At 47.2% G+C, this 25,771-nt stretch overlaps 1 protein-coding gene across 2 annotated transcripts in view; it reads left to right on the plus strand.

The window, feature by feature from the left end:
* The first annotated feature begins 16,707 nt into the window (after positions 1 to 16,707).
* The window catches only part of mgmt (O-6-methylguanine-DNA methyltransferase), a 487,398-nt gene continuing 478,334 nt past the window's right edge, over positions 16,708 to 25,771 (plus strand). Inside the window, exon 1 of one of the 2 annotated variants that reach the window (XM_038822140.1) lies at positions 16,708 to 16,939. The gene's annotated coding sequence lies outside the window, so the exon portion shown is untranslated. The remainder of the gene's footprint in view (positions 16,940 to 25,771) is intronic. The other variant, XM_038822138.1, reaches the window with a different exon arrangement.

The raw sequence follows: 25,771 nt of genomic DNA on the forward strand, positions 1-25,771 counted from the left end.
AAATTTCGCATTAAGCAAGAGTCGGGACAGAAGTGCCGTAACAACCAGATGATCTGTTTTTACTGATCTGGGTTCAGGCATATTGGTCAAGACACCAGGAAAAATAATGCTGCTTTTTGTTAAAAGAATATCATTGGTTCAGTTATATCCACCTGAGAGATAGAGGGCACGATTTCCCCGAATGGGAATAGAGTTCCGTAGCAAGTATGTTTAGCCGGGTGTTTCCCGGCACTCGGAGCGGGTGGGATTAACATCACAACGTTTAGTCGGGTCGCATTAGATCTCACAAGACGTGGTGATCCCGGAAGAGGGATCTACCGATCGCATTGCACTGTATTGCCTTTCGGCATAGGGCCCCAGTCTCATCTGAAAGACCCCACCTCCAATAGTGCAGAAGTAAACTGATAGCCTCGATTCTGTATTCAAGTCTTGAAGCCACAGCCTTCAGATTCAAAGGGAGTGTGCTAACACTGAGTCATGACTGATGCCTTTGTCCTGCTGCCAGTGTTGTAAATCAGCTTGCAGAGTTGTATTTACTGTAAGCCCTTAATGTGTATTTGATAGTTTCCTCTGACCTGGTATTTTGACTGCCACACCTGACTCTCGGGTGCTAGGTTAGAAGATATTTTAGATTATAAAAGGTTAAGGGGTGATTTCATTGAGTTTTTAGAATTTTGAAAGAAGATAGACAAAGAGAGAATAAAGAACAAAGAAAAGTACAGCACAGGAACAGGCCCTTCGGCCCTGTGCCGACCATGCTGCCCGTCTAAACTAAAATCTTCTTCACTTCCTGGACCCGTATCCCTCTATTCCCATCCTATTCATGTATTTGTCAAGATGCCCCTTAAATATCACTATCATCCCTGCTTCCACCACCACCTCCGGCAGCGAGTTCCAGGTACCCACACCCACTGTGTAAAAAAACTTGGCTCGTACATCTCCTCTAAACCTTGCCCCTCGCACTTTAAACCTATGCCCCCTAGTAATTGACCCCTCTACTCTGGGGAAATCCTCTGATTATCCACTCTGTCTATGCCCCTCATAATTTTGTAGATCTCTATCAGGTCGCCCCTCAACCTCCTTCATTCCAGTGAGAACAAACCGAGTTTATTCAACCGCTCCTCATAGCTAATGCCCTCCATACCAGGCAACATCCTGGTAAATCTCTTCTGCACCCTCTCTAAAGCCTCCACATCCTTCTGGTAATGCGGCGACCAGAATTGAACATGATACTCTAAGTGTGGCCTAATTAAGATTCTATACATCTGCAACATGACTTGTCAATTCTTATATTCAATGCCCCGGCCAATGAAGGCAAGCAGCCGTATGCCTTCTTGACTACCTTTTCCACCTGTGTTGTCCCTTTCAGTGACCTGTGGACCTGTACACCTAGATCTCTCTGACTTTCAATATTCTTGAAAATTTTACCATTCACTATAGCTTTTTCCTGCTGGCAATCTGTTGCAAAGAGACACAACCTGAAAATCGGAGCCAGGTCGTTCAGGAGGGAAGTTAGAAGACACCTTTTCATTCAACGAATGGTAGAAGTGTGGAACCACAAAAAATAGAGCTGCTAGTTCAACTACTTTTAAAGCTGAGATTGATGGATATGGAACCAAGGCAGATGTATGGTCAAGATATGATTCTCTGAAAATTCAAAAATTCTAATTCATATGGATGAGCCATAATCTCACTAAATATTAGCATAAGCTCGAAGGGTTGAATGACTTATCCATGACATCTAACCTATAATGAAAAAGGCAATACTAGATTTGCTACTAACATCTGAGAAAGGAGCAATATGAAAATGAAATGAAAATCGCTTATTGTCACGAGTAGGCTTCAATTAAGTTACTGTGAAAAGCCCCTAGTCGCCACATTCCGGCGCCTGTCCGGGGAGGCTGGTACGGGAATCGAACCGTGCTGCTGGCCTGCTTTAAAAGCCAGCGATTTAGCTCAGTGAGCTAAACCAGCCCCTAGTCAGATGATAAAGAAAATGTTTGGGATTCAGCGATCATCAAACTGTTAACCTTAAAATAGCAATTAAGAATGCGAAGATAAAACAATTACTGCAACATTGCCTTTTGGAAAACCCACGTTGATGGGTTGAAATATGTTTTGAGAGGAATAAAACAAGATGAATTATTTTTGGTGGCAAATAAGGAAATGAGAAATAAGTCAAGCACCGTACAGGGCAGTAACAATCATAGAAGGCAAGAGTGATAAAGAAGTCACGTATCATTTTCACACTGGGAAGGAACTGAATGGGGAACACCATTAAATTAAATAGATAAAGGCCAAACAATTATGAGATAGGTAGCGAAAATATGCCAGGCTATTGGCAAAAGTATAAAATGACAAGCATAAAGTGTACTTTACAATTATGAGGGGTATATGAAGGTTACAAAGGGACATTGGATCATTGACCAGTGGCAATGAAGAGCTCGTACCTGAAGAAAGAACTGGACCAGAATGACTAAATCACCATTTTGTGAAAGGTGGAGAAGATGCCCAAGTTCAGAGAGGGAAAGAGGAGGCTGGCAAACTTTATTTATCTCAAGTGAAGGCATAGAACAAAGATTCTAGAAGTAGACTGGTTCAGACACTGACCATTTCCTTTCAAGTGTATTGGTGAGGTTGGTTGACAAGATGAGTGGGATTTAGCGTGACTATTAGCTGCGATCACAAATCCCAAATCCATGTCATGGCTGCTAAATTTCATGGGAGGGCAATAACGGTATTTGCACCGGTGACATCTTGGTTTGAGATTTTCCCTACCCCTCTCCGGTGATGTAATCAGGTTCAAGCCCAGAAAGGGCGTGAACCTGATTTGGGTGAATTTACATCACATTAAATATAAATAAATGGCTTTACGTCGCGCGGCCAGCCCAGTGGAATGCTTCGCAGTGTGAAGTCATGCCAGCAAATATTACTACTGATTTTCAAAAACGTAAACCAGTCGTAATGACCACGCCAGTGGTGCAGAGCACCCTGGAGGCCCTGGGGTTGAGCGCCAAGGCTGGGCATTGCCTCAGGGGGCACTGAGGTGGGCACTATCAGGAGAATAACCCTCCTCCACTGGAGGAGGGAGGTTCCTCTTATGTGTAGTGGGGGGTAGAGGGGTGCCCACTGACAACAGCTTGGGTGGAGGAGAGAGTGCCCCTCGAAACATCTGTGATAGGGGGAGGGCCGCCCTGAGGCTTGTGGGGCTGGGTCCTCCACGGCCAAGGGAAGGGGTGGGGGTTGGGGGGGGGGGGGGGGGGGGGGAGAGGAAGGATGGAGGTTTTTTCTTTACAGATTGGGGCCCTCTTTAAAGATGGCACCCTGATCCCTGTGGAGCTGGCCTTGCCAGGTCTATCAGGCCCTGCCTCGTCAGAGTTATGGTGCAAACCACACCCTCCAATTTTCTTTGACAGAGTGTCAGAAGATCTGGTCAGAAAACCTGGCTGTGTTTCTAGAAACATGCTGGTTTCCAGTCAGAACCTGACACTTGCCATTTTGGGGGGAAAATTCTGCCTGATATCTTTCAAAACTAATTGGAATTAGGTAAAGTGTTTGAAAATTTATAAATGTAATTGCCATGTTTAAAAGGGGGAAAGAAATACATCATCAAATTACAGATCTGTGGGTTTTAGTTGAATTATATCAAGTGTTTCAGATAATTATTTTTAAAAAATATTTTTAATGATCATTTTCCATTATAAATAAAATAATATGGCCGGCACGGCGGCGCAGTGGTTAGCACTGTTGCTTCAAGATTCTGAGTCACTGTGCAGAGTCTGCTCATTCTCCCCGTGTCGGCATAGATCTCATCCCCACAACCTAAAAGATGTGCAGAGTAGGTGGATTGGCCACGCTAAATTGCTCCTTAAAAATTGGAAAACATTTTTTTTAAATTAGAGGGATCTATTGTTCTGCAAATTTCTTATAAAACTCAATGGGGAAACCACCAGGGCCAGGAACTGCATCAACCCAATACATTTCTGAATTTCCTCTGGGCCCAACGGGGATTCCAACTCTTCCAGCCTCTCCCTCACCACGTCTGGGATGGATAACCCATCCAAAAAATCAGGCCTGGCCAAACTCTCTGCCAGGGGCTCCGATCTATAGTGATCCCCATAAAATGTTTCAAAATCCGCATTAACTTGAAGCAGCGCAGAAGCCAGACTGCCTTATCTGCACAATCGAGTCCCTTATCTGCACATTCACTTTGGTCTTCAGTGCTTTATTCGCCTCAGCCATCAGAGACATCTGTTTCCAGAGAGGCAATCTGGTGGCTGTGTCTCTGAGGCACTTCCATGCCTTGTATATCGGAGCCATACACTTTTACTGTCTCATTGGTCTTCTCCAACGCCAATCAAATGGGAGCCAGGGCTTCTTCCATCGGCTTGCAGAGTTCCACCAACACTACTCGCCATTGCTTCTGAAATTCTGCTGCCAAGATGTCGGTAAGCATCTCGGCCGTTAGTGGAGTGGGGAGAGTCACAGAAGCTGCCTCTGCCATTTTCCCCACTGACAAGCCCCGAGAAGCCTCCGATCCAGTCAACGAACCTCTCCTCTAGGGCTTTCGGGGCATTTTCTCTATGTCGACACCTTATTCCATTACACAAGCGGGTTTTTAAACCGAAATACCTCACAAAACTGGGCGAAAAGAACTAAAAGGACTGTATCCTAGCGGGAGCCACCTCATGCAGTCATCCCCAAAATAACGCCACCGAATGTGATTTTAGACATTTATAAGGGATAACGTAAGGAATAATTTGCTAGGACAGAGTCTGATTAGAAATAGTCAACATTGGTTCAGAACTTACAGGTCATGGCTAATTTGTGAGCGCTCTTTGAGGAGGTAACAGATATGGCGAATGACAATGATAAATATCTAGATTTCAATTAATGCTCTCATAACAGAGAGACTACAGGTGCATGCTTCCCATGGAATATTTGATGCATAGCTGAGAGATAGATAATCAAGTGTGATAGTTGAGATGGTGGAATGAAAACTGGTTGCCAGAGTGTCATAGAGGTTAGCATTGAGGCTGCTGTATAGAATTTTTATAAATGATTTAGACAACGGAATGTGTTTGCAGATTACATAAAATCAGGTTCAATGGCCAAAGATACCACCATGCGAGTGGTAATCCAGAGGGAACTGGACAGATGGAGTTGAATATGGATAGGTGTAAAGTCAGAGAATAGGAGAGTGAAAGAGAAACATATTAAATAGCTTTGTTCTTGTGAAAAGATTCTTGGTATTTTGGCGAATAGGTTGTTAAAACTAAAGCTAAACACTGCAGATGCCGTAAATCATTTTTTACCGGATTCTTAAAATGTTGGTTCATTGCTCACAGGTGGTGAAGAAAGCAAATAAAATGCCAGAATGTATGGAGAAGGATGCAACATGTAAGCCAAAGGAGGTGATGCTGACGTTGTAAAAGGTGAAGGATGTAGAACTCTGAACAAGGAGTCTAGAGTTGAGCTGAGATTGATTACTGAAATTATATCCTGAGATATGAGGAATGCTCCCTCAAAGGATGGTGGAGACCTGATAGAAGTTTGAGATTTTACAGTGAAGTGAAAGTCATCATAGTCACAGAGGACCATAGGCTGCTCTCTGCTTTGAGAGAGAGAGAGAGAGAGAGAGAGCGAGAGCGAGAGCGAGAGAGAGAGAGCTGACTGGTGGTGATTTAACCTGATGGTCACCACACCTCAGGTGAGGGACAAGGTTGAGTCAGTGGGGCCTTCATTGTAACCTCAGCCGGTACGGTCATTGCTCTTCATCACAAACCAGACGCCCAGCCAACTGAGTTAACCATTCTCCCAGTTATAGACTACTTGAATCTCGAAAGGTCAGGCAAAGAATTCAAGGCATGGTAAGCACAACTGAAAGTTAAAAGATCAAAAAGGGACACGTAATAGGTGATAGAATTGTGGAATATTTTATCGGCCGAGATGATGGAACAGAAAGTCACAACATATTTTGAAATGGGCCGTATAAATTTCTGTTAGGAAAGTATATATAGGATTACTAGTTCCAGAATCATAGTAAAAAACAGTAAAAAAATAAGCTTGGAAAAGTAACCTATATGGGATTTACGACTTTTCCTGTCAAAAACATTAGAAAATGCCAATAGCTTTTCCCTCTCCTGACAGCAGTGACCCTTGATAGAACATAATTTGATGTTCAGCAGTAACCATATGGTACCTTGCCTAAGCAACATTCCTCATGTGTGAGCCTAGATTGACTGCTTCAGAAACTATTTCATCATGGTAGCACAGCTGAACCACTCTCTTCATTCAGTAGTCACACAAAGAGAACATATATACTTCAGCAAGGGTCACTCAGAATGGGGCCAAGATCATTGGCTGATTATTCTCCTCACGAGCCCAGGTGCAATGAGGTCCATGGCAGCACCGTTAATGTTGCCCCCGAGATCGGCTTGCTCAACAGAACCAAACTTCCCAGTCTTGGCAATGTTGTTGTCTGTGCCGGGAATGGGATTTGGAGGGGAGTTTTATGTATGGAAATCGGGACTGATGCTATCCTGTGCATGCCTCAAGTCAACATGTTGGTTTCCCATTTTACAGAATTAGAGCACGCACTGAAATCGGCAGCCTGTCCACCATTTTTAAACAACTGATTAAAGGGCAATTAAACTTATTAGGAAGTCAACTGGCACGAATAATGCACTGTCCACACTTCAATGCAGTTGACGATGAAAGGAGAGTGGATAGGCTGTTTTTTCATCATCTTCGGTGAAAAAGTGAGATTGGGCGGTGTCCCCACTGTTTTCTTTGTGAACTCTGGCACTGCTGCCACTGATGGTCAATTAGATTGATTCACAGTTCTTGAGGGCGGAACTTCCTTCCACTGAGGGGTGTCAGGCCTGAGGTTGTTAACAGTAACTGACTTTTCCAAGGGGCAGGGGTGGGGGCAGGACAAGGGGGGTGGGGGCAGGACAAGGGGGGTGGGGGCAGGACAAGGGGGGTGGGGGCTGCTTATTTCCAAAGCTTACAAATTATTGCTAACCAATTATGATTCCTGGACTTACAGAATGTAATGGTCAAATGCATTGTACAAATAGAGTTATTGTAAATATAGAACATAGAACAGTACAGCACAGAACAGGCCCTTCGGCCCTCGATGTTGTGCCGAGCAATGATCACCCTACTCAAACCCACGTATCCACCCTATACCCGTAACCCAACAACCCCCCCTTAACCTTACTTTTTAGGACACTACGGGCAATTTAGCATGGCCAATCCACCTAACCCGCACATCTTTGGACTGTGGGAGGAAACCGGAGCACCCGGAGGAAACCCACGCAAACACGGGGAGGACGTGCAGACTCCGCACAGACAGTGACCCAGCCGGGAACCGAACCTGGGACCCTGGAGCTGTGAAGCATTTATGCTAACCACCATGCTACCGTGCTGCCCCTTTATCAAGTATAATTTGACACCCTCCTAAAAGCAGTAAAATATAGGACATCTGATTCGCACCAATGCCCTTAAGGTTTAATTCCTGGTGACAGGAGTCAGTTTGATCTTATTTGCCAGATGAAACCTTTTCAATCAAGACCATCTTTGGGATTTTAGTTTACGTGATGGCACGTATTGGAAAAGCACTTTTGCGAGTACTTCACTGAAAACTTTGCAAATTTAACCTTCCACAGCAATGGTTTCTGATACTGAAGGATTTACAGAATTAAGGAGAACTGAGGCCCCAGCTGATAGCAAATTGCTACTCATAGAAAGTGAAAAGAATACAGTGGTAGGCACAGGTTTGATTTCTACAAAACAAGAGCAAATTCCTATTTGTAACTTGTGTATTAAAATGGTAAACCTGCTTACAAACAATGCATTTACAATTTTAATACACATAGCAAGCAAGGGAAATCTCCCTTCCTGAAGTTCAAGTTTAAAATAATCGTGTTAAAATATGAAATGAAAGCAGAAAATGCTGGAAATACTCAGCAGAACTGACAGCAGCTGTGGAGAGAGAAACAGTGAACAATTCACATCTGTGACCTCTCATCAGAACTTGAAAAATTAGAAAGAAAATAGGTTTTGAGCATGTGGAAAGGGGGAGACTGGGGAAAAGATTGAGAGGGAAGGTCTGTGTTAAGGTGGAGAGCATGAGAGGTTAAATGACAAAATGCTTTCATAACATGAGACAAAAGGGAATGGCAATAGGATAAGTAAAGAATCAGAAGATATCGGTGATGTGAATGGTAGGGTCGTGAATAACTGCCATCCGAAAGCAAAGCAAATAAAAGAAAAACAAGAAAGAAAAATAAACAACTACCACAAAACAAAAGAAACAATGCGGCAATGGTTACAAACTAAAATTGTTGATTTCCTTTTTGAGTCCTGAAGGCTGTCAAGTGCCCAGTCAAAAGATATGGTGCTGTTGTTAAACTTGTCAAGTATTCGTGGAACACTGCCAAGGCCAAAGACAGAGAGGTCTGAGAGGGAGCAAGGTGGAGAAGTAAAATGACAGGCGACTGGAAGCTTGAGGTCATGCTGACGATGTGAAACTTGAGTTCGCTGTAAGTCTAAATAGGAAACTTGACTAAAGTTCAATCTACTGAAATCATGCTTTACCCAACTTAAATTTGTTTCTTGTGCTGTTGTTAGTAGTTAGTATAACTTGGTTGTTCTGCAAATATTGACTTACAATTACAGAATGATACAGCACAGAAGGGGGTTAATTTGCCATCATGTCAATGTCAGTTCTTTGATAGAACGATCCTATTAGTCCCACTCTCTTGCCCTTTCCTGGTAGACCTAGTTTCTTTTCCTCCAAACATTTATCCAGGCATTACACATTGCAACTTGCTATCTTGTCACTTCTGGGGTTTTTTTGTCAATCATTTTAAATCTGTGTCCCCTGGTTACTGATCTTGCTGCCATTGGAAACAGTTTCTCCTATTTATTAAAGCCCTTCATGACTTTCAACCTCTATCAAATTTCCTTTTAACCTTCCCTGGTACAAGGAGAACAATCCAGGCTTCTCCATCATTAATACCATTCTAGAAAATCATTTCAACATTCCCTCTAATTCTTAAGATCCTTCCTAAAATGGAATGTACAGAATTGAGTTCAATTCTCCAGCTGAGGCCTGATTAAAATCTTACCATAAACTCCTTGATTTTGTAATCAGTTCTTTATTAATTAAGCCAATAATCCCAAACACTTTTATACTAGCCTTCTTAGTTTGTCCTACTATCCTCAAAGATTTGTGTAATATACATCAAGGTACCCCCTTTAGCCATTAGTACATAGTGGACGGGATTCTCCGACCACTGGAAATTCTCACCCTTGGTCAATGGACCTTTACATAGTCCGTGTCCCGTCTGTGGCAATCTTGTGACGGGCGGAAGAATCCAGTCCGTTGTCTCTTCTCATTCTTCCTCCAAGATGCCTCATTTCTTACTCCTCTACATTAAGTTTCTTTTTTCAACTCATTCATGGGATATCATTGATAGGTGCCACTGGTAAAGTCAACATTTAGTTCCAATCATCAACTGCCATTAAGAAGGTCATGGTAGACTTTCTGGCTCAACGATAGGGTACGGGGACAGTAGCAGCAGCAACCCGGGGGGGGGGGGGGGGGAGGGGGAGGGAAAAGGTGTGGTGGGGGAGGGAAAAGGTGTGGTGGGGGAGGGAAAAGGTGTGGTGGGGGAGGGAAAAGGTGAGGTGGGGGAGGGAAAAGGTGTGGTGGGGGAGGGAAAAGGTGTGGTGGGGGAGGGAAAAGGTGTGGTGGGGGAGGGAAAAGGTGTGGTGGGGGGGCGGGGGCGGACGATGACTATGTTTGTTTATTTAATTTAAATTTATTTTTAAGTTCTTCTGTTGTTCATTGGGGTTGGGGGGGGTGGGGGATGGGATACATGCGTCGATACGGTCTGGGGGTGATACAGTTATTATGGGTCATTTTGTTGCATTTCATTGTTTGTCGTTACGTTTTATATTTTCTGTAAAAAATTCCAATAAAAATTATATTTTAAAAAAAAGGTCATGGTAAGCTGCATTCTTAAACTGTTGCAGTCTAAGCGCTGACGGTACTGCTACAGTGCTGATAGGGAGAGAGTTCCAGGATTCTGACCCAGAGACAATGAGAGACCAGTGACAAATTTCCAAGTCAGGATGATGTGAGAGACATGGAGGGGAACTTATTTGTGGATCCCATGCATCTGCTGCTCCTTGAGTTTCTAGGTGGTGCAGGGCACAGGTTTGTAAAGTGCTGTGAAGAAACCTTGGTGAGGTGTTGAAATGTATCTTGCAGGTGGTATGAATCCCAGCAACATGGGGAAATGAATTATTACATAAAGTGGGATGCCAATGAAGTGGGCTGCTTTCATAGAATCCTTACAGTTCAGAAGGATGTTATTTGACCCATTGAGTCTGCACCGACCCACCAAAAGACCATTCTATTTCCAAGTGCATTCCCCGTCCACCCCACCCTTTCCCCCTAACCTAACTTGCACACCCCTGGACACTAAGGGGAAATTTAGCATGGCCAATCCGAAGCAGGCAGTCACAGTGCAGACTTTGGAGTTGTTGAGTTGTTTCTGTGGTGGAGTGGCTGCTGCTACTCTTTCTCTCTCTATTGCTGCTGCTGCTCTGTTTGCTGTCTGATCCCAGTGCTTGCTTGCTGCTTACCTGACTGACACCTTGGACTCCACTGCTCTCGCAACCCCGTCAACTATTCCGTTTGCTATCCGTGAGGCTGGGGGTCAAGTGCTACATTTAAACCACCATGACCAGAGAAGCATGCATTCGTGCAACATGCCGGGGTCGTCGACTCCTTGGCCACTGTGGCTTCCTCTTACACGTACGGCAAAGTTATGTTTTTTTCTGAGGGCTGAATGCGCGGTCCACCTTGAAAAGGGGCACATGGTGGGTGACCCTCTTGAGGCCACCACCGAGAAGGCCATACTATCGAGCATCCCACCCTCCCGACGGAGCTTCTCCTCCCCCACCTCCATCTACTGGGGCAGGTGTGTTCCAAAGTGCCGCTGTTCCAGCTTGGCTTGAAGGAGACCCCCCTCAGAAACATCTACTCTTTCCAGTGCGAGGCTTTCATCCGCCTGGCACGGAAGGAGGTACTGGGGGAGGGGGATTTGAAGTCTCCCATCAAGGAGAGACTTACCATATTTTTGGTCTGCAGATGGCATGTGGTGCCATTCCTGCAAGAAGGTGGGCCACGCGCAGAGTAATTGCCCTGCCTCCAAAGCTGCCATGGCCGACAAAGTGGCCCCTCACTCTCCACTAACGTTAACAAGCCCCCACCCCCTGCGAGGTGAGACCGCGCCGGAAAAAGGTGAGGCGTGGGTCATCTCCAGGCACCTCCGCCCGTCAGCATTGAGAACCCCACGCCCCAGAACACCGGCTTGGGAGCTACCGGAACACATTGCCCTACAGACGCGCCACCTCATCCTGGTCCCATTGACTCCTCAGTGTCGGGCACTGGGCCCGGTGCCGCTTCAGTGTGGGTCAGCAAGGGGAGCGGCAGTAACGCATGTGACCCCGACCGGTGCAGAAAGCGACCAAGTTACGACCCCATGGGCAGAGTATCAAGGGAAGGAGAGTCAATTGAAGGGTGGAGGTTTCCTTGGCACGGGCCACCCTCCATAAGCAGCGCCACTCCTTGGAGGGCGGGGTGGGTGTGGTAGTATGATGGAGGTACTACGGTACCTGGGAGTGCTGAGCCACCACTGGTGGAGAAGGCTCGCTGCTCATTGGCCCAATGGTTTGTATTTCATTGGTCAGAGTGTAAGGTAGCTCCGCCCAGTGAGGCAGAGTATAAGAGCCCGTGTTTCCCAGCAGCCAGCCTTTTCTGTACTCGAGCTGCTGGGGAAACATCTTGTTGATTTAAGCCTTCAATTCGGACTCAGCCCCCATGCGGCTAATGCAGCAGCTACATTCAAGCATTGGCTAGCTTGTTTCAATAGCTACCTCAGCACGGCGGAAAGCGTACCGACGAGGGAGCAGAAGCTGCACATCCTGCACTCGTGCGTACGTCCCGATATCTACACGCTCATCGAAGACGCGTCCGACTATGATTCCGCCATGGAACTGCTACAAGGACACTACATCCGACCGGTGAATCACGTTTATACTCGGCACTTGCTGGCTACGAGGCGGCAGACCCCTGGTGAGTCGTTAGACAAATTCTACCGTGCGCTCCTTGTACTGGGGAGGAACTGCGGCTGCCCGCAAGTTTCTGCTAATGAGCACACCGAACTGTTGATCCGAGACGTTTTTGTTGCGGGTATGCAGTCCCCACAAATCCGCCAGAGACATTTAGAAAAGGAAACTTTGAGCCTCACAGAGGCACGGGCCCTCGCTAACTCACTAGTAACTGCTTACTGAAACGCCCGCTCATACGCCCCCGACCGCGTGGCAGCCCCCGGGCAGCGTGGAACCATTCTTCCCCTACGGACTCTGAATCGCCTCAGGCCTGCACTGCGAGACGCCCTGGAAACCCCACTATGCCCCGTTGCTATTTTTGTGGACAGGCAAAACACCCCCGACAGCGTTGCCCAGCCCGATCGGCAACGTGCAAGGGCTGCGGTAAGAAGGGCCATTTCATGTTAGTCTGCCAAGCCAGGGTGGTTACTGCGGTCCCGGGCGGCGACTGCGGGATGCTGCCCCGACACTCTCCACGGGCCCCGTGCGGCCCGCGAACTTCACTGTCCTCCTCCCCCAACACCACGTGCTGCCCCCGGGGCGCCGCCATCTTGTTCTTCCGACGCCACGTGCGGGGGACGGGCGCCGCCATTTTGTCCAGCCCCCGCCATGTGCGACCAGTGGGTGCCGCCATTTTGGATCGGCTCCGAGGACCCCAGAGCGGGTGACTACGCACCGCCCGATGATGACTCCGATCTCCTGGCATGACTAGCATCAGTCACCTTGGACCAGTCTCGACCCCGCACCCTCTCTACTGCGATGACGAAGGTGCTGATGAACGGGCACGGAACGTCCTGTCTGTTCGACTCTGGGAGCACGGAGAGTTTCATACACCCCGACACGGTAAGACGCTGTTCTCTTCCTGTCCAACCCGTCAATTGAAAAATCTCCCTGGCCTCGGGCTCCCATTCGGTCGAGGTAAAGGGTTATTGAAAATGAAAAATGAAATGAAAATCGCTTATTGTCACGAGTAGGCTTCAATTAAGTTACTGCGAAAAGCCCCGAGTCGCCACATTCCGGCGCCTGTCCGGGGAGGCTGGTACGGGAATCGAACCGTGCTGCTGGCCTGCTTGGTCTGCTTTAAAAGCCAGCAATTTAGCCTGGTGAGCTAAACCAGCGAACCTCACAGTCCAGAGGAGGGAGTTCAAGAATTACAGGCTCTACGTCCTCCCCTACCTCTACGCAGCCACACTCCTGGGGTTAGACTTCCAATGTAACCTCCAGAGTCTAATATTTAAATTCGGCGGCCCTATACCTCCCCTCATTGTCTGCAGCCTTGCCACCCTCAAGGTCGATCCCCCGTCCCTGTTTGCAAACCTCACCCCGGATTGCAAACCCGTCGCCACCAGGGGCAGACGATACAGTGCCCAGGACCGGGTCTTCATCAGGTCCGAGGTCCAGCGGCTTCTGAAGGAAGGGGTCATCGAGGATAGTAACAGCCCTTGCCGAGCACAAGTTCTGGTGGTAAAGACCGGGGAGAATAGGATGGTCACAGACTACAGTCAGACCATCAACAGGTTTACGCAACTAGATGCGTACCCTCTTCCCCGTATATCCGACCTGGTTAACAGGACCGCGCAGTACAAGGTCTTCTCCATGATAGACCTGAAGTCTGCCTACCACCAGCTCCCCATCCGCGCGAGCGATCGCAAGTACACTGCGTTCGAGGCGGATGGGCGTCTCTACCACTTCTTAAGGGTTCCATTCGGTGTCACAAACGGGGTCTCGGTCTTCCAGCGAGAGATGGACTGAATGGTCGACCGATACGGTTTACAGGCAACATTCCCGTATCGCGATAATGTCACCACCTGCGGCCACGACCAGCAGGTCCATGACACCAACCTCCGCAAATTCCTCCAAACCACAAAACTCCTAAATTTGACCTACAATAAAGAAAAATGCGTGTTTAGCACCGACCGCCTAGCCATCCTCGGCTACGTAGTGCGAAATGGAGTGATAGGCCCCGACCCGGAACGCATGCACCCCCTTATGGAGCTCCCCCTCCCTCACTGCTCCAAGGCCCTGAAGCGCTGCCTCGGTTTCTTCTCCTACTACGCTCAGTGGGTCCCCAATAACAACGACAAAGCCCGTCCTCTCATACAAACTACCACTTTCTCCCTGTCGACGGAGGCCCGCCAGGCCTTCAGCCGCATCAAAGCGGATATCGTAAAGGCCACGATGCGCGCCATCAACGAGTCCCTCCCCTTCCAGGTCGAGAGCGACACGTCTGACATAGCTCTGGCAGCCACCCTCAACCAAGCGGGCAGACCCGTGGCCTTCTTCTCGCGCACCCTCCATGCTTCCGAAATCCGCCACTCCTCGGTCGAGAAGGAAGCACAGGCCATAGTAGAAGCTGTGCGACATTGGAGATATTACCTGGCCGGCAAGAGGTTTACCCTCCTCACAGACCAACGGTCGGTGGCCTTCATGTTCGACAATGCACAGCGGGGCAAGATAAAAAACGATAAGATCTTGCGGTGGAGGATCGAGTTATCCACCTACAACTACCAGATCCTGTATCGTCCTGGGAAGCTAAACGAGCCGCCTGATGCCCTATCCGCAGCATATGTGCAAACGCACAGGTGGACCACATCCAAGCCCTGCACGAGGACCTCTGCCACCCGGGGGTCACTCGCTTCTTCCATTTCGTGAAGACCCGCAACCTGTCCTACTCCATCAAGGCGGTCAGGACAGTCACCAGAAACTGCCACATCTGCGCGGAGTGCAAGCCGCACTCCTATCGCCCCGAAAAAGCACATCTGATAAAGGCGTCCCAGCCCTTTGAACGCCTCAGCATGGACTTCAAAGGTCCCCTCCCCTCTTCCAATCGCAACATGTACTTCCTCAACTTAATTGATGAGTACTCCCGCTTCCCGTTCGCCATCCCCTGCCCCGACATGACCACAACCATCATCATAAAAGCCCTCCACAGAATATTTTCACTGTTCGGATTCCCCGCCTACATACACAGTGATAGGGGGTCCTCCTTCATGAGCGACGAACTGCGTCAATTCATACTCAGCAAGGGCATTGCCTCAAGCAGGACGACCAGTTATAACCCCCGGGGTAACGGACAGGTTGAGAGGGAGAACGGTACGGTCTGGAAAACTGTCCTACTGGCCCTACGGTCCAGAAATCTCCCAATCTCCCGCTGGCAGGAGGTTCTCCTAGACGCCCTCCACTCCATCCGGTCGCTGCTCTGCACTTCAACTAATCAAACACCTCACGTCCAAGGCTCCCGATCGCCTGATCGAGTCAATATGAACTATTGATGGACTTTTTGTTTCTTCTTTTTTACACACGCCATGTATATAACACAATTTCTGTCTCTGTAAATAGTTACGGACCAGTGGGAGCCTCCGTTCGAGAGGAGTGTAGTACCATATCACTAGTCATACTACCAGTACGTTATCCCACCCGCATGGACTGCCAGTCATAGCTGGACGGCCGAGCAGCCCCCCCCCCCGGTTCCTTTCTCAACAGGGGGTGAATGTGGTAGTATGACTGGAGGTACTACGGTACCTGGGAGTGCTGAGCCACCATTGGTGGAGAAGGCTCGCTGCTCATTGGCCCAATGGTTTGTATTTCATTGGTCAGAGTGTAAGGTAGCTCCGCCCAGTGAGGCGGAGTACAAGAGCCCGTGTTTCCCAGCAGCTTGCCTTTTCCGTACTTGAGCTGCTGGGGAAATATCTTGTTGATTAAAGCCTTCAATTCGGACTACATTCTTGTTTCAGTAGTTATTGATTGCGCATCAGTGGGGGAGAAAAACATCATGGCCCCCCCACCCCGGTGTAGAGAGGGTGACACTCCGACCCCTGCCCTCGACATCACATCACAAGAAAACCGAAAAGAACAAACATATATTAACCCCCGAGTTGTCACAGCCCCCCCCCCCCCCTTTCCCCGGAATTTTTTTAGAGAATTGTTCAATCCAGTGGCCCGGTGTCGCAGGAGCCTCCACTTCCTCTGGCCCATATCACAAGGAATTGAAACATTTGCAGGGATGGATCTCCAAACTCTACCTTATAGAAATTTTGGATAAGAAGTGTACTGGGAGAAAGTTTGCAGAATATGAGAAAAAAAACTTAAAATAGTGGAAATTAGAAATACAAAAATAAAGAAGAGTCCTTCTCTCAAAACACTCGCACTTTAGTGTATTTTCAGAAATGTGCTTTTGGTTTACGTATTTTGACACTCACCTTTTTAAAACAAGAACATGAAGACGCTTAATCAGAAGACAATGTTTAGACTGCTCTCCCCTCACTGCCTTTACAGTGACAACTTGTTTTTGAGTTCTCACCAAAAGCAAAAAAAAGTCAGCATGTAATTCGGAACACTTTATCATTATAGATACTGAGCTTTTAATTAGAGCAAGAATCGCACACCCTTTCAGGAAAGTCTGGGCAAATGGCCGACACGTTAAAACAGAAGAAAAATGCAACTGAAAGTTAGTTTTAAAAAAAAGGGGGATAATCTGCGCAAACGCAACAGCTTCTGACGGAAGTTCATGACCTGAGAGAGGTTAATGCTGCTTCTCTCTCAATGCCTGAGTTGTGTTGAGTAGTGGCTGTTTGCCTGCTGCAGAGAGGGAGGAGAGCTTCCTGTGACACACCTGAGGGGGGATCCAAGTTAATGAGTGGGGTGAGGTGGGCGTGGCCAGGGCAGCTCCCAGTGGAAGCTTTCTGACTTTGTGTGCACGGGGCAAGGCTGCCGAGGTGTCCCGGTCCCCTGGAGGAGTGGGAGTGCAGTAAGTCGCCAGTCTCTCTCACCCGGAGACATTTCTCTTCTCGGTTCGAGTCATGTGTAAAAGTGGCGGCGTTTGCTTCTTGTTGCCTCCCACGTGAGCGGAGAGGCAGTGGCGCGCGCGCAAGCTCAGAAGGGATACTTTGTATTCCCGAATGTGTCCATAAAATCAGTGGGTCGCGGAGGCCGCGGGGCAAACATTGCCCTGCTCATTGCGCTGCTGTGAGAAAGCACAGGATAACTCTAATTGTGCGATAACACAAACCCTGCGCCCTCCTGTCACAAACGATCCACTGCGTCTGAAACACAGGCCTCTTCAGCAGTTAACTGTTTTGCACAGAATTGCTTAGCTGCTCAATTCTGGCGCAATTCAGTAGAATCCCTCAAGCACCTATTTTCTTTCTCTCTCATTTTTAGTGATTCTACTGACAGCACCCCTCCCCCCTCAAACAAAAGCACACTGCTCCTTTTAAAGGAAACCAATGCCGCAAAGAGAGAGCGAGAGAGAGACACTTGCACTCTTCTGAGTCCCAGAACATTATACAAAGCCGTGCCACTGAATGATCCGTAGTCTGAGGGCTTCTCTGCAGAGCTCTGCTGACTGACATTTCAATGCACGGGTACACTTCGCTGACAGGAGGATCCTCGTGGAGTACATTCACTAGTCACCAATGATGTGCTGTAAACAGACTAATCTATGACTAGTGAACATACTCCAGGTGGATCTCCTACCTGACATTGCTGGCACTGGTCTGTTTCACTTCAGTGAAACATTAGTCAGTTGGGTTTTATGGAGATGTCCTTTGACTACCAATTATTATCCATTCTTAGAAGTATGCTAAAAATGAAATGCTCTGGGATGTGTAAGAGGGTAAGTACTTTACATTAACAGTACTTATCCCTGTAGTACTGTTCTTTAAAGAGTTTGCAGCATGTGTATAAAAGACACAGTGTGAGCAGCTTGACAGCATTGTCTGCTGTGTACTGTTCTTTGTTTTATATTAGAAATAATGGTTGCATAAGCAATCACTTGTGCTGAGGGATAGGGCAGGGAACTTGGTGGTGGCTCCGGATCTGATTAAGAAGGTTTTTGAGGAATTTTGAGAGGTTGTACAGGTCAGAGCCACCTGGGGGAGACCGTGAGATGCAGGAATTTTTAGATGGGTTGGAGTACCCGAGGTTAGGGGAGGGGGACAGGGCTACATTAGAAGGAGCGATGGTGGAGCAGAAGATAAAGGATGCGATTGGGAGGATGCAGTCGGGGAAGGTGGCAGGGCTGGATGGGTTTCCGGTGGAATATTATAAAAAATTCAAGGATAAGCTGGCACCCCTGATGGTGGGGATGTTTGAAGAAGCGATGGGGAAAAGGGTGTTGCCACAAACTGGGGCAGGCATCGATTTCCCTTTTGCTAAAAAAAATAAGGATCCGACAGAGTGTGGGTCATATAGGCCCATATCACTTCTGAATGTGGATGCAAAAGTATTGGCGAAGGTACTGGCAGGTAGGCTGGAGGAGTGCCACCTGAAGGTGAGAGGTGAAGATCAGACGGAGTTTGTGAGAGGGAGGCAGCTCTTTTCAAACCGGCAGAGGGGAAAGAAACAGGTGGTTGTGGCATTGGATGCTGAGAAGGTGTTTGACCGGGTAGAATGGGGGTACTTCATGGCAGTTCTGGAACGGTTTGGGATTGAACCAAGATTTGTGAACTTTGTAAAGCTACTGTATAAGGAGCCGAGGGCGAGTGTCCGCACAAATAATATCATCATAGAATTTACAGTACAGAAGGAGGCCATTCGGCCCATCGAGTCTGCACCAGCTCCTGGAAAGAGCACCCTACCCAAGGTTAACATAACCCAGTAACCCCACCCAACACTATGGGCAATTTTGGACACTACGGGCAATTTATCATTTTCTATCCACCTAACTTGCACATCTTTGGACTGTGGGAGGAAACCGGAGCACCCGGAGGAAACTCACGCACACACATGGAGGATGTGCAGACTCCGCACAGACAGTGACCCAAGCCGGAATCGAACCTGGGACCCTGGAGCTGTGAAGCGATTATGCTATCCACAATGCTACCGTGCTGCCCTATATCAGCTCGAGATACTTTTCTCTCCACTGTGGGACTAGGCAGGGATGTCCTATGTCCCCCCTGCTGTTTGCACTCACGATTGAGCCATTGGCCATCGCATTAAGAAGTTTGGGGGTATGGAAAGGAATAGTGTGGGGGGGGGGGGGGGGTTATAGAGCATAGGGTGGCCTTATATGCCGATTACTTGCTGTTATATGTGTCGGACCCAAGTGTCGATAGGGGGAATATTGGAGCGGCTTCGAGTGTTTGTGTCTTTTTCAGGATATAAACTAAATCTAGACAAGAGTGAATATTTTGTGGTGTCTCGGCCGGGGGTGAGGGCTGCCATTCCGTAGGGCAGGGACTCACTTTAGGTACCTGGGGGTGCAGGTTGTCGGGGAGGGGGGGCTCTGCAGGTACAACATTTCTAGTTTGGTGGAGAGAGTGAAAGCTGATCTGGCAAGGTGGGATGGTCTCGCTCTGTCACTGATGGGTCAGGTACAGGCAGATAAAATGAATGTGTTGCCGCGATTTCTGTTTATTTTTCAATGCCTGCCGATTTTCCTGCCAAAGGCTTTTTTCGGAGAGATTGAGGGAAGGATTACTTTGTTCGTATGGGGAGGGAAGGTGGCCAGTGTTAGAAAGTTGCTGCTACAGAGGGGAAGGCAGGCAGGGGGTTTGGTACTTCCGAACCTGATGTATTACTACTGGGCGGCGAATGTGGAGAAGGTGCGGAGCTGGGTCAGAGGGGTTGATTCCCAATGGGTCAGAATGGAGGAGAGTTTGTGCAGGGGGTCGGGATTGAAAGGACTAGCAACAACACCGCTCCCGATAGCCCCGGGGAAATACTCGGAGTCCAGTGATAATAGCTTCTTTGAGAATTTGGAGGCAGTTTCGCCAACACTTCGGGTTGGGGGCAGGATCAAGGGAAATGCCAATTCGGGGGAACCACAGATTTAAGTCAGAAGGTAGGATGGAAATTTTCGGAAATGGGAGGAGAAGGGGATTGAGGCACTAAAAGATTTGTTTCTTCGGGGTCGGTTTGCAGGATTGAAGGAGCTGGACGTGAAGTATGGGCTGGAGCAGGGGGAAATGTTTAGATACATGCAGGTTAGAAATTTTGCCGGAAAAGAGACACAAAGCTTCTCGGTGGAGCCGGCCTCCACATTGCTGGAGGAGGTGCTGATGACAGGGGGACTGGAGAAGGGGTAGTGTCAGCGGTTTATAGGGCTATTTTGGAAGAGGGGAAGGCACCACTGGAGGGGATCAAAGCAAAGTGGGAGGAAGAGTTGGGAGAGGATATGGAGGAGGGGTTCTGGTGTGAGGTGATCCTGAAAGTGAATGCCTCCACCTCGTGTGCGAGGTTGGAGCTGATACAGCTGAAGATGGTATACAGAGCACACCTCACGAGGGCGAGGATGAGCCGATTCTTTGAAGAAGTAGAAGATGTGCGTGAACGTTGCAGGGGGCCCCGCTAATCACGTTCATATGTTTTGGTCCTGTCCAAAGCTAGAGGATTACTGGAAGGAGGTTTTTAGCGTAATTTCTAAAGTGGTGCACGTGAAACTGGACCCGGGCCCCCGGGAGCCATATTCGGGGTGTTGGACCAGCCAGGATTGGAAACAGGTGCGGAGGCAGATGTTGTAGCCTTCGCCTCGTTGATCGCCCGAAGGCGGATTCAGATAGGTTGGAAAACAACCTCCCCACCCTGTGCCCTGGCGTGGCAGGGGGATCTGTTGGAATTCTTGACTCTTGAGAAGGTTAAAGTTGAACTGAGGGGAAGGATGGAGGGGTTCTGCAATTCATGGCCATTATTCATTATGCACTTTCAAGAACTGGATAACATCGAACATTAGTTGGGTTGTGTGGGTGGGAGGGTTGGGGGAAGGGGGTCTGTGTGTGTTAATGGCGACTATGGGTGAACCCTAATTCATTTTTGTCATTTGTTTCTGTGAACATGCGGGCTAATGTTTGGGGTTTGGTGGAGGATGGGATTGTTGTTATTGATATGGGGATTGACATATTTGTCACTGATTATTGTTGGTGGGTGTAAATTTAGGAGAAAATGTGAAAAAGGAGAATAAAAAATATTTTTAAAAAAGCAATTACTTGTACCGTCAGTAGAATCCCAAGATTAGAACATAGAACAGTACAGCACAGAACAGGCCCTTCGGCCCTCAATGTTGTGCCGAGCAATGATCACCCTACTCAAACCCACGTATCCACCCTATACCCGTAACCCAACAACCCCACCCCCCTTAACCTTACTTTTTAGGACACTACGGGCAATTTAGCATGGCCAATCTACCTAACCAGCACATCTTTGGACTGTGGGAGGAAACTGGAGCACCCGGAGGAAACCCACGCACACACGGGGAGGACATGCAGACTCCGCACAGACAGTGACCCAGCCGGGAACTGAACCTGGGACTCTGGAGCTGTGAAGCATTTAACCAAGCGTTTGGTCACCTGTCCTAATATCTATCTACATGGCTTAGGGTCAAATTTTCTTTGCAAGTGCTGCTGTGAAGCACCTTGGGGTGTGTTTAATATGTTAGATATGATGTGATGATGGTGTGAGTTGTCAGCCAGTGATTTAGTGGGGGGGGGGGGGGGGGTTAGTAATTTGAGGGGTAGCATGTAGATCAGATGCCAAAAGAGAGGTGGTGACTTTCCCTTGCGGCTCGGTAGTATAGTGGTTAGCACTGTTGCTTTATAGCGCCAGGGCCGCAGGTTCGATTCCCGGCTTGGGTCACTGACTGACTGTGCGGAGTCTGCACGTTCTCCCCATGTCTGTGTGGGTTTCCTCCGGGTGCTCCGGTTTCCTCCTACAAATCCCGAAAGACTTGCTGTTAGGTAATTTAGACATTCTTAATTTTCCCTCTGTGTACCCAAACAGGTGTGTTCACACACATCGGAACAACTAGGGGCTTTTCACGGTAACTTCATTGCGGTGTTAATGTAAGCCTACTTGTGACAATAAAGATTATTATTATAAAGACACTATAAACACAAACTTTTGTTGTTGTTGAGTTGTCCCTTCATTGTCACTGACATGGGCTGATTGTCCAGTGAAATGCTGTGTAATGTTTTATGTAAGTTTACTGACTGAACGAATAGCAGTGGGTAGCTGAGTGAACTGTTCACACAACAAAGGTTGACTGTGTGGGATGCAATTTGATTATTTTTCAAGGTATTTTTAGGCATGAAACTTTTTGGGAGTGACTAATCCATGCACTTGCATCACTCTCTAATTTGTCTTTTGTACTGCACACCATATTTGCCAAAGTTTGGGTTTTTGACCAGGTGCTGACACTGACATTCTCTCTCTCTCTCTTTTTCTCTCTTTCTCTCTTTCTCTCTCTCTCTCTTTCTCTCCCTCTTCCCCCACCTCAAGCCCATCAGCCTTTGATCCCAAATGAAACCAATGTTCAGAGGTGAATGTTCCTGAAGGAGCTTAAAAATTAAAACGGTTGTTGAAAGGCATAGAATATTTTTGGGGATCATTGTTGCTTGAAACTGGCTCTTTGGACTCAGGTCAAGTTCATCCTCTTTGGTGGAGATGATGTGCAGTACAGGCTAATGAGGCTTTTTTTACATTTTTGATCCAGTTTCAATTGTAAATGATTAGTTTATGCAGGGAGAAAAGTTGAGAATCCAGTTTAGTAATTATGACACATGTACAGTTGTTAAAATAAGTAAATTTAGCTGCCTGATGATGAGTTGTGGGAATTACTTTAGAACAAATCAACATTTTGGATTGTGGTCCATGACTAAGGTTTTCTAGATTGTAGTGTAATTTCAACAACATGTTGAACAAATTGTCAAAAACAAAAGCCATTATGTATGAACAAATTGCAAAGAGTCAAAAAACAATCTGAAATTCACAGCAGCAATCACTTCATCTTGTTCCACATTGCAATATGTTTTTAGCTTTATCTTCAAAATTTAAATGACTTAAATGTTATGCCTGTTTGAAATTCTCTCCACCTGTTTCAGCTCAGTTTTCATTCAGCTATTCGTGTTTATTTTTCCCCATAATTCTTGTGTTATTTCATCTATTTTAGTTGTGCCCGTTTATTTACAAAATGTCTCTGACTGTTTGCCCTCAACCAAGGTGAAAGAAGTCAGTGCACAGGAATGGAATCTTTCCAATTTTGGCACCCTGTGTCAACAGTGCAACCCTGAACTTGTGAATAGCACATACTGGTGCAGAGCAAAGTTCTTTGTTGCTGTCCCAATAACTTAGTTGAATCCCTACGCCAAAAGACAGGAAGATTCCCAACGGAACCAGTGAGACATTTCCCATTTCAGTTTATGATTTGTTTTGTGGCCTCACTTAAGCAGAGTCTGTACAAAGTTTTACGTCATTTTTGTGGAAAAACTAAGTCCTGGGTTTAGAATGTCCCTAACTCAATTTATTTGCAAAATGTATCATTCACGAATGGAGGAAATTTTTTATCTTGTCAATGTAAACTGTAGTTAAGGCCCATTAACAGAGATCAAAGATTAGTAGCTGTGCAGTGCTGCTGATATTGTTATAATTATGAGGTTTGCAAGATTATATTTTGGAAAATTGAAGGTAAATTTGAAGGTAAATTCTGAAGCCTGCCTGACGATAATCTTAGACGGTTTGGTTGTTAGAGATCAAAGGAAGGCTTGGATTCCTTTATTGGTAAGAAAATTTTTGGAGACAATGGCAGCAACTGTTGTTCGCAGTGGAGGCTGACAATCTTCAGCATCCCAGAAAAGTGTTGAGAACGACTGGTTGTTAATAGTTGTGCTTAAAACTGTCTATTTGGTCCAAAGATGTGCAGGTTAGATGGACTGACCATGATTAAAGCACGGGAATAGACTGGGGGAGTGGGCCTAGGTGCAGTGTTCTTGCAGAGGGTTGGTGCAGATTGGATGGACCGATGGCCTCCTTCTGTACTGTAGAGCATCTATGGAAGATGAATTGGGATTGCAAGGATAGCTAATTGGCATTTTTGCCTACATACATGGCCCACAGGATTTAAATTGCCAAGGGGAAGGGCAGAGGAAGCTATTGTAAAAATATGTTCCAGGCTTTTCTAGAATATCACTGAATGTCACTGTGTTTTAGGTACTTTTGGATCCAGGAAAGATGAAGAATAAGCTAAGCCAGAAAAGGGAATGGAGCTTAGACAATGACTTTGGCTTTATATGTGCCTATGGGAGGAAATTTTGGCTCCTCCAGGGCAGGATTTACAACATAGTAGAAGGGGGTCAGAAGGATGATTGTGAGATAAGAGCTGTATATCATCGACTTACCTCTGTATATTAAGGTTGTTTTGGACGATGTCGCCAAGGGTCAGTATGTCGATGAGAAATATAAGGGTGCCATGAATAGATGATTGGGGGATTGCACAGACTACTGTGCAGGGAGCAAAATCAGATGCCAATGAAGGAAATTCTCTGGATATGATTGGATAGATAAGGATAGAACCAGCTAAAAACATTCCCACTTAACTGGACAGTGAATGAGAGGCAATGGAGGGGAATTATGTGATTTTTAACCATGTTAAAGGCTCTCTTCTCATTTATGGATGATGGGTGTACGCTGGGGGAATATGGTGAGGTCCTGATCCTTTGTTGTCCTGTGATCCACTCCTGATAATTCTAGTTCTCCTTCTGTTTTGTTTTTCTTGATGTGGGGGATGCCGGCGTTGGACTGGGGTGAGCACAGTAAGAAATCTTACAACACCAGTTTAAAGTCAAACAGGTTTGTTTCAAACACCAGCTTTCGGAGCACTGCTCCTTCCTCAGGTCCTGGGCCGTGACCTGTCCAGGCAGCTGGGAGTGAAGTATGGGCTGGAGCAGGGGGAAATATTTAGATACATGCACGTTCAAGACTTTGCCAGAAAGGACATACAGAGCTTCCCGGTAGACCCGACCTCCACATTGCTGGAGGAGGTGCTGACGACAGGGGGACTGGAGAATGGGATAGTGTCAGCAGTGTATGGGGCTATTTTGGAAGAGGAAAAGGCACCGCCGGATGAGATCAACACAAAGTGGGAGGAAGAGTTGGGAGAGGGTATGGAGGAGGGGTTCTGGTGTAGGTGCTCCGGAGGGTGATCGCCTCCACCTCATGGGAATAGATAGGATAGATGCGGGCAGGTTGTTTCCACTGGCGGGTGAAAGCAGAACTAGGGGACATAGCCTCAAAATAAGGGGAAGTAGATTTAGGACTGAGTTTAGGAGGAACTTCTTCACCCAAAGGGTTGTGAATCTATGGAATTCCTTGCCCAGTGAAGCAGTTGAGGCTCCTTCATTACATGTTTTTAAGGTAAAGATAGATAGTTTTTTGAAGAATAAAGGGATTAAGGGTTATGGTGTTCGGGCCGGAAAGTGGAGCTGAGTCCACAAAAGATCAGCCATGATCTCATTGAATGGCGGAGCAGGCTCGAGGGGCCAGATGGCCTACTCCTGCTCCTAGTTCTTATGTTCTTATGTGCGAAGTTGCGGCTGATACAGCTGAAGGTGGTATATAGAGCACACCTCACAAGGGCAAGGATGAACCAGCTTTTTGAGGGGCTAGAAGATGCAAGTGAGTGTTGCGGGGGGCCCGGCAAACCACATTCATATATTTTGGTCCTGTCCAAAGCTGGAGGATTACTGGAAGGTGGGAGGTGTTCACTAACATTGAGACCATCAGTTTAACGGTCATGACTGCATCTCGCCCTTCCCTTAATTCACTAAGCTAATCTTCCCTAAGCTTTGACTTGGCTAGTCCACAGCCCTAA

This window comes from Scyliorhinus canicula, chromosome 16 (assembly GCF_902713615.1).
Source record: "Scyliorhinus canicula chromosome 16, sScyCan1.1, whole genome shotgun sequence".
NCBI classification, from domain to species: domain Eukaryota; kingdom Metazoa; phylum Chordata; class Chondrichthyes; order Carcharhiniformes; family Scyliorhinidae; genus Scyliorhinus; species Scyliorhinus canicula.